The sequence below is a fragment of the Macaca fascicularis genome, chromosome 20, assembly GCF_037993035.2.
Source record: "Macaca fascicularis isolate 582-1 chromosome 20, T2T-MFA8v1.1".
In the NCBI taxonomy this organism is placed as follows: Eukaryota; Metazoa; Chordata; class Mammalia; order Primates; family Cercopithecidae; genus Macaca; species Macaca fascicularis.
In genome coordinates, this window is record NC_088394.1 from 4689162 (window position 1) to 4701499 (window position 12338).

General features: G+C 51.6%; 1 long non-coding RNA gene across 1 annotated transcript; it reads right to left on the reverse strand.

Moving 5' to 3' along the window:
* Positions 1-263: 263 nt before the first annotated feature.
* Positions 264-11269, reverse strand: LOC141409362 (uncharacterized). The gene is made up of 2 exons (XR_012429681.1): positions 3514-11269; positions 264-1649 (listed from the first exon to the last, which is right to left on the reverse strand). It is a non-coding gene; the product is annotated as an uncharacterized lncRNA (long non-coding RNA).
* Between the last annotated feature and the right edge of the window lie 1069 nt (positions 11270-12338).

Below are 12338 nucleotides of genomic sequence, written 5' to 3' on the forward strand. Positions count from 1 at the left end.
CTCCCGGGTTCAGGTGATTCTCCTGCCTCAGCCTCCTGAGTAGCCGGGATTACAGGCGTGTGCCACTACACCTGGCTAGTTTTTGTATTTTTAGTAGAGACAGGGTTTCACCATGTTGGCCAGGCTGGTCTCAAACTCTTGACCTCAGGTGATCCACCCACCCCAGCCTCCCAAATTGCTGGGATTACAGGTATGAGCCACTGAGCCTGGCCGCCTTATATTCTTTTTGGAGGCTGCCAAAACAAATGACCACAAACTGGGTGCCTTAAACCACAGAAATTTATTCTTACACAGTTCTGGAGGCCTGAAGTCCAAAATCAAGGCGTGAGCAGGCCACACTGCCTGCAGAGGCTCTAGGGGAGGACCCGTCCTGCCTCTCCCAGCTCCAGACCTTCCTGGGCTTGTGGTTGCATCTCTCCATTCTCTGCCTCCATCTTCACATGGCCTTCTCCTCGGAGTCTCTGTATCTGTTTCCCCTTCTCTTCTAAGGACTTGTCACAGGGCCCACTGTAATCCAGGATGATCTCATCTCGAGAGCCTCAGCTTAATCACATCTGCCAAGATCCTTACTCCAATAGGATCGCACCCTGGAGGTTCCAGGTGGACGTATCTTTTAGGGGAGGCCACAACTGAGTCCTCGGCCGCCATCCAGGCTTCTGTTTCTATGGCAACACTAAGAGCAACCAGTGAGCTCCAGGAAGGGCAGGGTCTTGGTTGCATTTGTCTCTGCGCCTCTAGGAGCTCCTCAGAAAGGGTGGCAACATGAATAGCCCTACCTGCCACCGCCGTGAACTGTCCTCTCTTGATGGTGCTGAGAGCAACATGTGGTGTGCAGGGGAGACGCAGACCCCACCCCCACGTCAGCACCCCCAGTGCTGCAGCCAAGAGAGTTTCCCCCTCCTCCCTGCCCCTCTAGGGTGAGCAGGTGAGCAGGCCAGCTTAGGAGAGAAAGGAGGCCTGATGGCTTGGTTGGATGTCTTTTGAAACTTTTCTTTTTTAAAGACAGAGTCTTACTCTCTTGCTCAGGCTGGGTTGCAGTGGCTCAATCACCACTCACTGAAGCTTCAACCTCCTAGGCTCAAGCAATCCTCCCACATTAGCCTCCTGAGTGGCTGGGACTACAGGCATACGCCACCACATCTGGCTAATTAAAAACAAACAAACAAACAAACAAGAAACGTGTAGAGATGGGATCTCACTGTGTTGCCCAGGCTAGTCTCAAACTCCTGGGTTCAAGTGATCCTTCAGCCTTGACCTCCCAAAGCACTGGGATTACAGTTGTGAGCTACCATATCTGGCTGTCTTTTGAAACTTTCCACCGAGGATAAAGGGAAGCGGTCAAGGTTGAAGTTTTAAGTGCTTCTGTGTGGGCCAAGCCAGTCAAAGGTACCTTCCCAGGAATTTAGGGCCCCGAGATATCAACTGGGAGACGGCATGTATGAGTCAGTGTTCTCCAGAGAAACAGAGCCATTGGGATGTATATAGATACACAGAAAGAGGTTGAGTATGAGGAATTGGCTCACGTGGTTACGGAGGCAGAGAAGTCCCAAGATCTTCCATCTGCAGGCTGGAGGTGTGGTTCCAACCCAAACTCAAACGACTGGGAATTGGGGGTCCCATGAGTTAAGTCTTTGTCTGAGTCCAAAGGCCTGAGAACCAGAAGCACCAATGTTAGAGAGCGGGAAAAGAAGGACGTCCCAGTTCCAGCCGAGAGAATTCACCCCTCCTCAACCCTTTTGTGCTATTCAGGATTGTACATGCCCACCTGCATTGGTGAGGGTGATCTTCTATATTGACTCTACCCCAGTTCAAATGCTAAGCTCTGCCGGACTCAGTGGGTCACACCTGTAATCCCAGCACTTTCGGAGGCCGAGTTGGGCACATCACTTGAGGCTAGGAGTTCGAGACCAGCCTGGCCAACATGGTGAAACTCCATCTCTACTAAAAATACAAAAACTAGCTGGGTGTGGTGGTGCACGCCTGTAATCCAAGTTACTGGGGGAAGGTGAGGCATGAGAATTGCTTGAACTCAGGAGGTGGAGGCTGCACTGAGCCGAGATCCCACCACTGTACTCCAGCCTGCGTGACAGAGAAAGACTCTCTCTCAAAAATGGAAAACAAAACAAAATTTAAAAAAAACAAATGCTAATCTCTTCCAGAAACACCTTCACAGACACACCCAGAAATAGCTTCACTAGCTCTCTGGGCATCCTGCAGCCTAGGCAAGTTGCCACATAAAAATAATAGTCACACTGCACCTGGTGACACCAGGCTCCTCTGCTGGTAAACTCAACCATGAAGTGGGGAACTGTACGAGCCTCATGGTGTTCTTTCTTATCATCCATATTTTGATATTGTACAATGGGGCCCCATTTGGGCCTGTACTTGGAGTCTGTCCATTCCGCTCTGCTCTAGGGATCACAGGGTACTCAGACTCAGAGGGAAAACTCAGCCATGACTGGAGGTGCCCTCAGTGTCCTCTTGACTCTGTACCTTCCAGGAAGCCAAAGGATGTTTCCCAGGGCAACCAAGGGACAATGGCCACTGGACATGAAATCTCAAAACGCAGTGACTGGCCAGGCATGGTGGTTCATGCCTGTAATCCCAATGTTTCAGACGCCAAGGCAGGAGGATCGCTTGAGCCCAGGAGTTTGAGACTAGCCTGGGCAACATAGCAAGACCCGTCTCTTAAAATGTTTTTTTAATTAAAAAAAAATTTAACTGGATGCATGTAGTGGCTTATGCCTGTAATACCAGCACTTTGGGAGGCCCAGGTGGGTGGATCACTTGAGGCCAGGAGTTTGAGTCCAGTGCAGCCGACATGGTGAAACTCCATTTCTACTAAAAATACAAAAATTAGCTGGGCCTGGTGGTATGTGCCTGTAGTCCCAACTATCCAGGAGGCTGAGGCACAAGAATCACTTGAGCCTGGAGGCAGAGGTTGCAGTGAGCTGAGATTGTGCCACTGCACTCCAGCCTGGGTGACAGAGCAAGACCCTGTCTCGAAAAAAAAAAAAATTAGCTGGGTGTGATGGCTCACACTTGTAGTCTCAGCTACTTGGGAGGCTGAAGTTGGAGGATCACTTGAGCTCAGGAGGTCGAGGCTGCAGTGAGCTGTGATTGCATCACTGCACTCCAGCCTTGGCAACAGAGCAAGACCCTGTCTCTAAAGTCAAATCAGGCTGGGTGCAGCGGCTCATGCCTATCATCCCAGCACTTTGGGAGGCGGAGGTGGGCAGATCACCTGAGGTCAGGAGTTCAAGACCAGCCTGGCCAACATGGTGAAACCCCATCTCTCCAAAAATACAAAACTTAGCTGGGCATGGTGGCGAGTGCCTGTAATTCCAGCTACTTGGGAGGCTGAGGCAGGAGAATCGCTTGAACCTGGGAGGCGGGGGTTGCAGTGAGCCAAGATCGCACTGGTGACAGAGCAAGACTCCATCTCAAAAAAAAAAAAAAAAAAAAAAAAAAGTCAAATCAAATCAAAAGGCAGCAACTGAGAAGGACATTCACCTTCAAGGAGGACACGGGTGGCTGCCGAGAGACAGGCGTGTTTCAGCACGTGGCCATGTGGGCCTCCTCATGGTGCTTCCCCAGAAGACCTTTGTTCTTAGAAGTGATGAGGCTGTGATGCCATTTGTGTGGCACTTTCTCTCTTTGCCCCAGGCCCCCCTCTCTCCTCTGTGATGTCCACGGGCATGAAGGGCGTTGGAAGAACTGGGGAATGAGGCCGAGTCCCAGTCTGGAGCCTGCATCTCATTGCCTGTAGAACGAGGCTGATCTCGTCGCCTACTGCGAGTTGTCATGAGGCTCAGATGAGGTGATGGGGAGAGAGGATGCAGCACAGCAAACTGGGCTTTCGACTCAGGAGGGGCTGGGTGGCTCATCTACAGGCTTTGCCACCACTAGCAGGCAACTCTGGGCAAGCTGGGTTCTCAGAACCTGGATTTCCTCTTGCTAAGATGTTGTGAGCATCTGAGGAGCATAGGCGCTGCCCAGCAAATGGTGGTTACCAGATCGTGGAAAGAATGAGCTCAGTGCCTAGTGCATAGTGGGAGCCCTGCGTGTGGATCCTTTCCCTCCCTTAGGGCCACTCAGTGGTACATGAAGAAGCCATGAGAGCAGGGATGAGGCTGCCTTTGAGTGTCCTGGGCTGGGTGGCCATAGGGTAGACTGCAGGGCCCAGGTGGGGATCGGCGTCCGGTATCCACGAACTGTGTCTTGGTCACCAATTTGCTGTGAACGTACGGCTTCTACTAACTTTGAGGCACATGGATGTTTAGTGACTTGCCCAAGCCCAGCCCCAGCTGAAACTGCAGCGTCCTGTCTACTGTGGGCTCTAAATGATGATGAAATCATGTTTGCTCCACGTGACTCATGATCCTTACAATCCCTTAAACTGCAGCATGCATGGTTCTGTGCATCCATGATCCATGCATAGATGCGTGGACTGTCTAACAGTTCTCTTTTTGGGGTAATTTTTTTTTTTTTCGAGACAGAGTCTCGTTCTGTCACTCAGGCTGGAGTGCAATGGCGCAATCTCGGCTCACTGCAATCTCTACCTTTCAGGCTTAGGTGATTCTTGTGCCTCAGCCTCCTGAGTAGCTGGGACTACAGACATGCACCACCACACCCAGATAATTTATATATATATATATATATTTAAGTAGAGACGTGGTTTTGCCATGTTGGCCAGGCTGGTCTTGAACATCTGGCCTCAAGTGATTCACCTGCCTCAGCCTCTCCTGAAGTGCTTGGATTATAGGCATGAGCCACTGTGCCTGGCCTGGGATAATATTTAAAAAAAAAAAAAAAAAAAAAAAAAAGTAAGACTAGTCAATTGCAGCAGTAAGATTTTTTTTTTTTTTTTTTTGAGATGGAGTCTCACTCTGTCGCCCAGGCTGGAGTGCAGTGCCATGATCTCGGGTCACTGCAAGCTCTGCCTCCCGGGTTCAAGCGATTCTCCTGCCTCAGCCTCCCGAGTAGCTGGGTTTACAGGTGCGTGCCACCATGCTGAGCTAATTTTTGTATTTTTAGTAGAGACGGGCTTTTGCTATGTTGGCCAGGCTGATCTCGAACTCCTGACCTCAGGTGATCCACCCACCTTAGCCTCCCAAATTCCTGGGATTACAGGCATGAGCCACCACGCCCGACCAAGATTTTTATTTATTTGATTTTTTTTAGAGACAGAGTTTCTCTTGGCCATCCAGCCTGGGGTGCAGTGGCATGACCATGGCTCACTACAGCCTTGAACCCCTGGGCTCAAGCAATCCTCCCACCTCATTCCTGAGTAGCTGTGACTATACATGTGGACCACCATGCCGGGGTGGTTCTAATTTTTTTCTTGTAGAGATTGGGCACTAAGTTGCTCAGGCTGGTCTCGAACTTCCAGCCTCAAGCAATCCTCCCACCTCTTCTTTCCCAAGTGCTGGGATGACAAGCGTGACCCACTGTGCCTGGCCAAAATAAATACTGAATGCTTAGTGCCAAACAGCAGATGAATAAGGAAGGCTGATGTCTGCAGGGTTTACCCCATTGCATTGTACAACAGGCCTAGGCACCCCTAAAACAAGTAGATGGGTTGTTTGTCACCAGGATCAGGAGACAGCAGAGCTTTGTCAAGCTGTCTTGCTGGGGTGAGCTGCAGTGGGAGTTGGACTCCCCCAGGACACAGAGACAGATGCAGGATCCAGGACTCGCGCCTCCTTGGTGCTCTCCTGCTACCTGGTGGCCTCTTCTTTCCTTTAAGTCCTCTGTCCCTCTTTCACTTCTCTCTGCCTCCTCCACCTGTTCTTGCAGGTGTCTGGCCATGACCTTCGATGGGTGCTTCTGTTCCTCTTAACCACTCTGAACCCTCCAAAATAGCCCCTATGCAAACCAGGACATATATGACCTCCCATGGGCAACAGCAACAGCGGACTTTACCTACTTCAATTGCAAGATGCTCCTTGGAGGGTAGAAACAGTTCTGGGACAAACGCATTTGATGTGAATGGGCCCAGCTCTCTCCTAACCCACAAAGCTTCCTGTCCTGCGCTCTTGAGAGCCCTTCCCTGGGAGTCCAGCCCCTCTCGGGGGTCTGACTTGTATGATGCAAATTGAAGGCCCATGTAGAGTAACAGTGGTTCTTGATGGCGTCACAGCACTCCTGGACTGATGGCGAGAAGACCAGCCCTGTAGAAGCAGTCCTAGGGCCACACCGTGGCAACGAATGTGCAAAATGCAGCCACCCCTCTGAATGGTGACAACGGTGGCCACCCCTCTAATGGTGACAATGGTGACAATAGTCGGACCATCCTCCAACAGCAGACACCCACTGAGCGATTACCCTGCCAGGAGGGCTGAGTCAAGCGCTCTCTATGCACGATCTTGTTGACTCCTCACAACTGCTCTGGGAAGTAGATGCCCCTATTCCCCTTTTACAAATGGATCACCCTAAGCTCAGGAACATATTCAAGGACAGCAGGACACCAAGGCTCATCTGAGCTCACAGTGACAGCATCGAGTCCCACACTGCACAGAGGGCGGGTCTGGCGCACTCCCCACAGCGTGGGGAATCTGCCCTTAATTGCATAGCAGGGAGTGATCAAACAAGTTCTATCACATACCAACACTGCAGGCCCCTCTGGCTCTTCCATCATGAAGCACCTCCCGGTGATGGATGCAGGGCAGGGAGAGGAGGAGAGAGGAGACCTCGGCTTCTGCCTTCCCTAGCCCCTCTCTGCTGGGCACATGGAGATCCACCTGGCGGTTGGCCCCTCTGGGCCTTGAGCCAGCCTGGCACAGGCAATGTACCGTTCGGTGGCATCTGGATCCGTGTTTGTGCCTTAAGCATGACAGGTGGCCCTGGCTCAAACGTCCTGGGCTCCCTCTCCCTGTTTCCTGATGGGGGAAACCCTAGTTTCGGGCCCAGGCTGGAACCTGGGATGGACTCAGATGTTTTGGAAATGCATGTTGGGCCAGTGGGTCGGGCCTCACCAGAAGCTTGTGCAGAGGACAAGGAGCTTCCAGCAAATCACTCACCCATGGAAGGGAGGAGCCAGGCCCAGTGAGCTGACCTGGAATAGTTATACGGCCTATCACATACCAACACCGCAGGCCCCTCTGGTTCTTCAGACCCTGTGGCGTACATAGCCAGAGAGCAGGAGGAACCTGGGGATGTATATATGCCATAAGTAAAGATGAGCGATTTACCCTACAAAACAGGGCACAGACACTGCTTTGGTGATGATAGTAGCCATCAGTAGTCCAGAGAGAGAAGATGCAGCCTGGTGAAGCCGTAGCGGCCAATTTGTCTGAGTGTACACATAGACACAGCTTTCAGTGGCATCTTCTCAGGGGCTGTAGCAAGGTCAAGGTGAGAGCTGGCTGGGTTATGACTGCTTCTTCCCATGAGGGCAGCACGTACCAGAGGAAGGACATGGGCTCTGGGGAGCTGGGTTCTTTTTTTTTTTTTTGAGACAGAGTCTTACTCCCATCAGTCAGGCAGGAGTGCAATAGCACAATCATGGCTCATCGCAGCCTTGACCTCCTGGTATCAAGCAATCTTCCTGTCTCATTTTTTGATTTTTGGTAGAGACAAGGCCTAACTATGTTACCCAGGCTGGTTTCAAACTCTTGGACTCAAGTGATCCTCCTGCCTCAGCCTCCCAAAGTGCTGAGATGACAGGCATGCACCACTATGCCTGGCTGGGAGCTGGATTCTAATCTCATTCTCACCACTTCCTTGTGTGTGATCTGGGGCAAGTTAATTAAAGACTCTTAAACTGGGATGCGAATGCTGCTGCCCGCTGTGGTTTAAAATATATCCACAACAAACTCTTTGATATTCCTCCCTTTAAGAGGTGGAGCCTCATCCCCTGCCCTTGAATGTGGGATGGAATTAGTGGCTCACTTCTAAATAATAAGGCAGGGGTGACACTGTGTGACCTTGGGGACTGGTCATAAAAGGCCTGCGGGTTCCTACTTGTTCCCTCCCTTGCACTCAGATCCCTCCTCTGGGGAAAACCAGCTGCTATGTCATTAAAACAGCACTGTGTTGGCCACTGGTGAAGACCGAACCCTCCAGCCAGCAGCCACATGAAGGCGCCATCTTGGAGGTGGCTCCTCCAGCCCCATTTGAGCCTTCAGATGACGGCAGCCCCAGCAGACATCCCAACTGCAACCTCACAAGAGACCCTGAGCCAGAGCCACCCTGATTAAAATGACCATGATGTTTCTGAATTCCTGACTACAGAAACTGTGAGATAATGAATTTTTGTTGTTTTAAGCTAATATGTTTTGGGGGGTAGATTGTTACACAGTAATAGATAACTGATAGACTTATCTCAAGGTATGCGTCAGGATTTACTGGGCCAACATACACAAGGGGCCAGATACCCAATGGACCCTCAGTCTGATCAGCTCCTTTCCACACTGAGGTCTCAGCAGCCCCTTCCTCATGGTGGCAAGGTTTGGACTGTGGTTATGCCCACACAGGGGCCAGCCCTCCAGCCAGGTTCCTGGCTTCCTCTTCCTTTTCCCAAGGCTTGCCTTTCCCCTGGCCTTGCCCACCAGAGACCCTGTCACATTGGGGAAGGCCTGTGCTCGCTTCTAAACAAAGGATCAAAGAAATCGGTCTGTATGCTGTTAAACATTAAAAAAAATATTTTTTTGCCTAGATCATATCACTTCTTGCTTAAACCCCTTCCATGGCTTCCCTTTATCATTACAGTAAAAATCCCAACCCGTGACCATGGCTATAAGACTCCTATAATATACCCCAGACCCCATAATGTGACCATTCATGATGTTCTTCTCCATGCCCTGCAAACTCACCAGATCACCACACTTTGTTTCTCTGACGCAGACTATTCTTCCACCTGATCTTCACAAGGCTGCCTTCTTTCCTGTTGTTCTCATCTTTACTTAGTGTCACCTTCTCAGAGCATGCCCCACCCCAGCTCCTCTTGACCACATCATCTCATCATTTTTAGCACCAGCTAAAATATCCTGTCTGCATGATTATTGTCTGAAGCCAGCCCTTGCACGGAAACTCCTTCAGAGCAGACCTCTGCTGTGCTTGCTCCAGGGGCTAGGAGGGACACACAGCAGAGACTTGTGAGATAATAAATGTGTGAGACACACCACAGACACTTGACACATGTTTCTGGGCTGGAGAGCTTTTCAATAGCAATCACATTCCCTTTTGAAAGCTTTGGAGGTGCGCCAGGTTCCAGAGGCACCATCTGGAAAATCCTTCCATGAAGGAAGTTAATCACTTTCAGCCTTTCTTCCAGCGTGCAGTTCTTACAACCTTTCTTACTTGCATCATGATCATTTTAATCCAGGAAAGTTCTTAGGGGTTTGCAAATGCTGGTGTTCTGAGGGGAGCTACGTCTTTCCTTGATTTAGTTCCAGGTAACACACATGGACTGGAACACCATGATTTTTTCCCTTGGGTGGGTTTTCCTGTGGGGTCTGCCAGGCCAGCCGTCCCTCTGTGTGGAGCAAGGATCCAGTGACTGCATGGCTGTAGGATGCAAACCTCTTCCCCAGGACTGCTGTGGATTTGGGGTCAGTCCAAGGCATATAGGACATGCACAGCCAGAAATACCTGTAGGGGGACACCCTGGAGGAGCCTTTGACCCAAGGGAGCTAGTGGGACCTGAACGCCAAGTGGGACTCTGAGCAGGGGAAGGCACGGGCAGAGCTACCCAGCAGGGACCCCACCGTCACAGTGGGGCTGGGTCCCAAAGGCTGCCCTATTACTGTCTGGCTGCAGGGAAGTCCAGGGGTCCCCGGGGCGGGGGCTGGAATGGCAGGGAGGCCTATGAGGCCTAGCCACATTGGAGTATTCACAGATTTCAACACCCAAACTAGCTGAACCGGGGCTCGCCGGCTGAACGGCAGCCTGGCTCTTGGGAGTCACCCAGACCCTGCCTTGACCTCCCCACTGGCCAAAGACCCTGCCGTCCTCTGCCTGCCTGCTCCATGTCCAGTCGTGCTGGCCTCTGATCCACTCCTCGAAGATGCTGTGCTCCCTCGGGGCTTCGACAGTGGCTGTTTTCCCAGGAGCTGCCTGACCTGAAAACATCCCTCTCTTCCTTCTGAAGACAGTTCCTCGTTCCCTTTCTCAAGGTAGCTTTCCCTGAGCCCTAGACAGGTCCAGGGACCCCGCTCCCCACTCTGGGGTCTGGCCTTCCTAGCACATGCCCAGTTCATTGTATTGTTTTGTTTTGTCTGAGAGAGGGTCACGCTCTGTTGCCAGGCTGGAGTGCAGTGACGCGATCTCAGCTCACTGTAACCTCTGCCTCCCGGGTTCCAGTGATTCTCCTGCCTCAGCCTCCCGAGTAGCTGGGATTACAGATGTGCACCACCACGCCCGGCTCATTTTTGTATTTTTAGTAGAGATGGGGTTTCGCCAAGTTGCCCAGTCTGGTCTGAAACTCATGAGCTCAAGTGATCTGCCCGCCTCTGCTTGCCTCGGCCTCTGCCTCCCCAAGTGCTGAATGTGTCCATTTCCTAATCCCACAGTGACGAGGTTTCCACGCAACCGACCCCACAACTATTTTTCTCACTATTCTCTCACCACCTTCTCGTTAAACAGTTGCCGAATGAACGTTCAGACGAATGGACGGACCCCAAATTCCTGGCCTCTTGTGCATCTCATGAATCCTTCCGTGGCTACGCCTCCCGGTAGGGAGTTTACCACTCTTGTGGTCTAGAAAAACGGGTTCTGTGTGGATGCTGGGACCTCAGGGGCCCTTCCCATAGTATGGGTCCCAGACCCATAGTCGGTCCTGCCCATAGACAGCCCACTGTTGGTGGGCTGGCTGTGCCGGGCAGGAGATTCTGCCAGAGAACACGAGGGGCCAAGCCACAAAGCCCCAGTGTGGAGGTCCCGGCTGTTGCAGGGGAAAGTTGCCCAAGACACGCCTGGTGAGCTGATGAGACCTTTTCTCCCACCGATAAGACCTCCGACGGCTCACCTTCCAGCACCCGTCTTGCAGCACAGACGTGAGAGCTACATCTGTGAAACATGGTTGGCGTTGCCTTTACCCAAACTTTGTCTCTCCATCCTGTTTGATTGTTCCACCAGGATTTTTTCCCCTATAGAAAGATTTCATCTTTCCTGAGTGGCTGGAAAGATGGTAAAACAAAGTGTTAAAAGGCATTCAATGGGCCGGGCATGGTGGCTCACGTATGTAATCCCAGCACTTTGGGAAACCAAGGCGGGTGGCTCACCTGAGGTCAGGAGTTCACAACCAGCCTGGCCAACAAGGTGAAACCCCGTCTGTACTAAAAATAACAAAAATTAGCTGGGCGTGGTGGCCGGCTCCTGTAATCCCAGCAACTCAGGAGGCTGAGGCAGGAGAATTGCTTGAACCCAGGGGGCAGAGGTTGCAGTGAGCCGAGACTGCACCATTGCACTCCAGCCTGGGCAACAAGAGCAAAAAAAAAAAAACAAAAACAAAAACAAAAGAAAAAAAAGGTGTTTAATGAAAGAGAATACACTAAATAATAAGGTTGTGCTATTTCGTCCTTTTCTTAGAGACGCGGGAGGAGGTGTAGGGGAGGAAGAGGAGAAGTGGTCTTTTCTTATTCAATTCTTCAATCACCTAAACTGGGAAGGTATTGGCCAGATAGTTTCCAGAAAGAACTCTCCCGCCCTGAAGGCAATTCTCCCAGCCTAGGCAGCTGCTTGGAGTAACACACACACCTTCTTGGTGTTAACCTCCTTTGACTTCAGGCAAATGGCCAACACTTACCTGGCTGCAGTGGGGCCCCTGCCACGCACTGTCCCGGGCAGAGAGGCAGCTTTGGCTTGCCGGGTCCATGAGCTGCCAATCATCATGCAGGAAATCAACTCGCTGGCCAGACCTCCTGCATAAATGCCCCAGAGCAGCCACCAGAGCCCAGAACTTGGAAAGGGCAGGGAGGAAGCCGCTGGCAGAACGAGGAAAACCTGTTCCGAGGTGGGAGGTGGGAGGTGGGAGGTGCTGTGCTGGGCAGGGAAACTCTGTGGAGGGGTTAGGTGGTCCTGGCTCATCCTGACCCTTGCCTGTCTGGAAGGGGGATTTTTAAAAAACTGGATAGAAATTGGGTAAGATGTACTTGTTTAATGGGGAAAGATAAGGTGAGTGATTTTAAGTGTTAGAGAACAATCTGGGAAACCTGCCCCTTAAAGAAAACCTGATATGGGGAGAAATTCCTGCAAAACTGGGAGGAAGCAGGTGCCAGTCTTGCTGCTGTAGGCTGAGAAGCGCCTTTCTCTCTGCAGAATGCACTCAGGGGTTCACCCTCGGTCTGTGGTTGAGGGTGAGGCAGGGAAGCTGAAAGTAACAGCAGCAGAAGGCC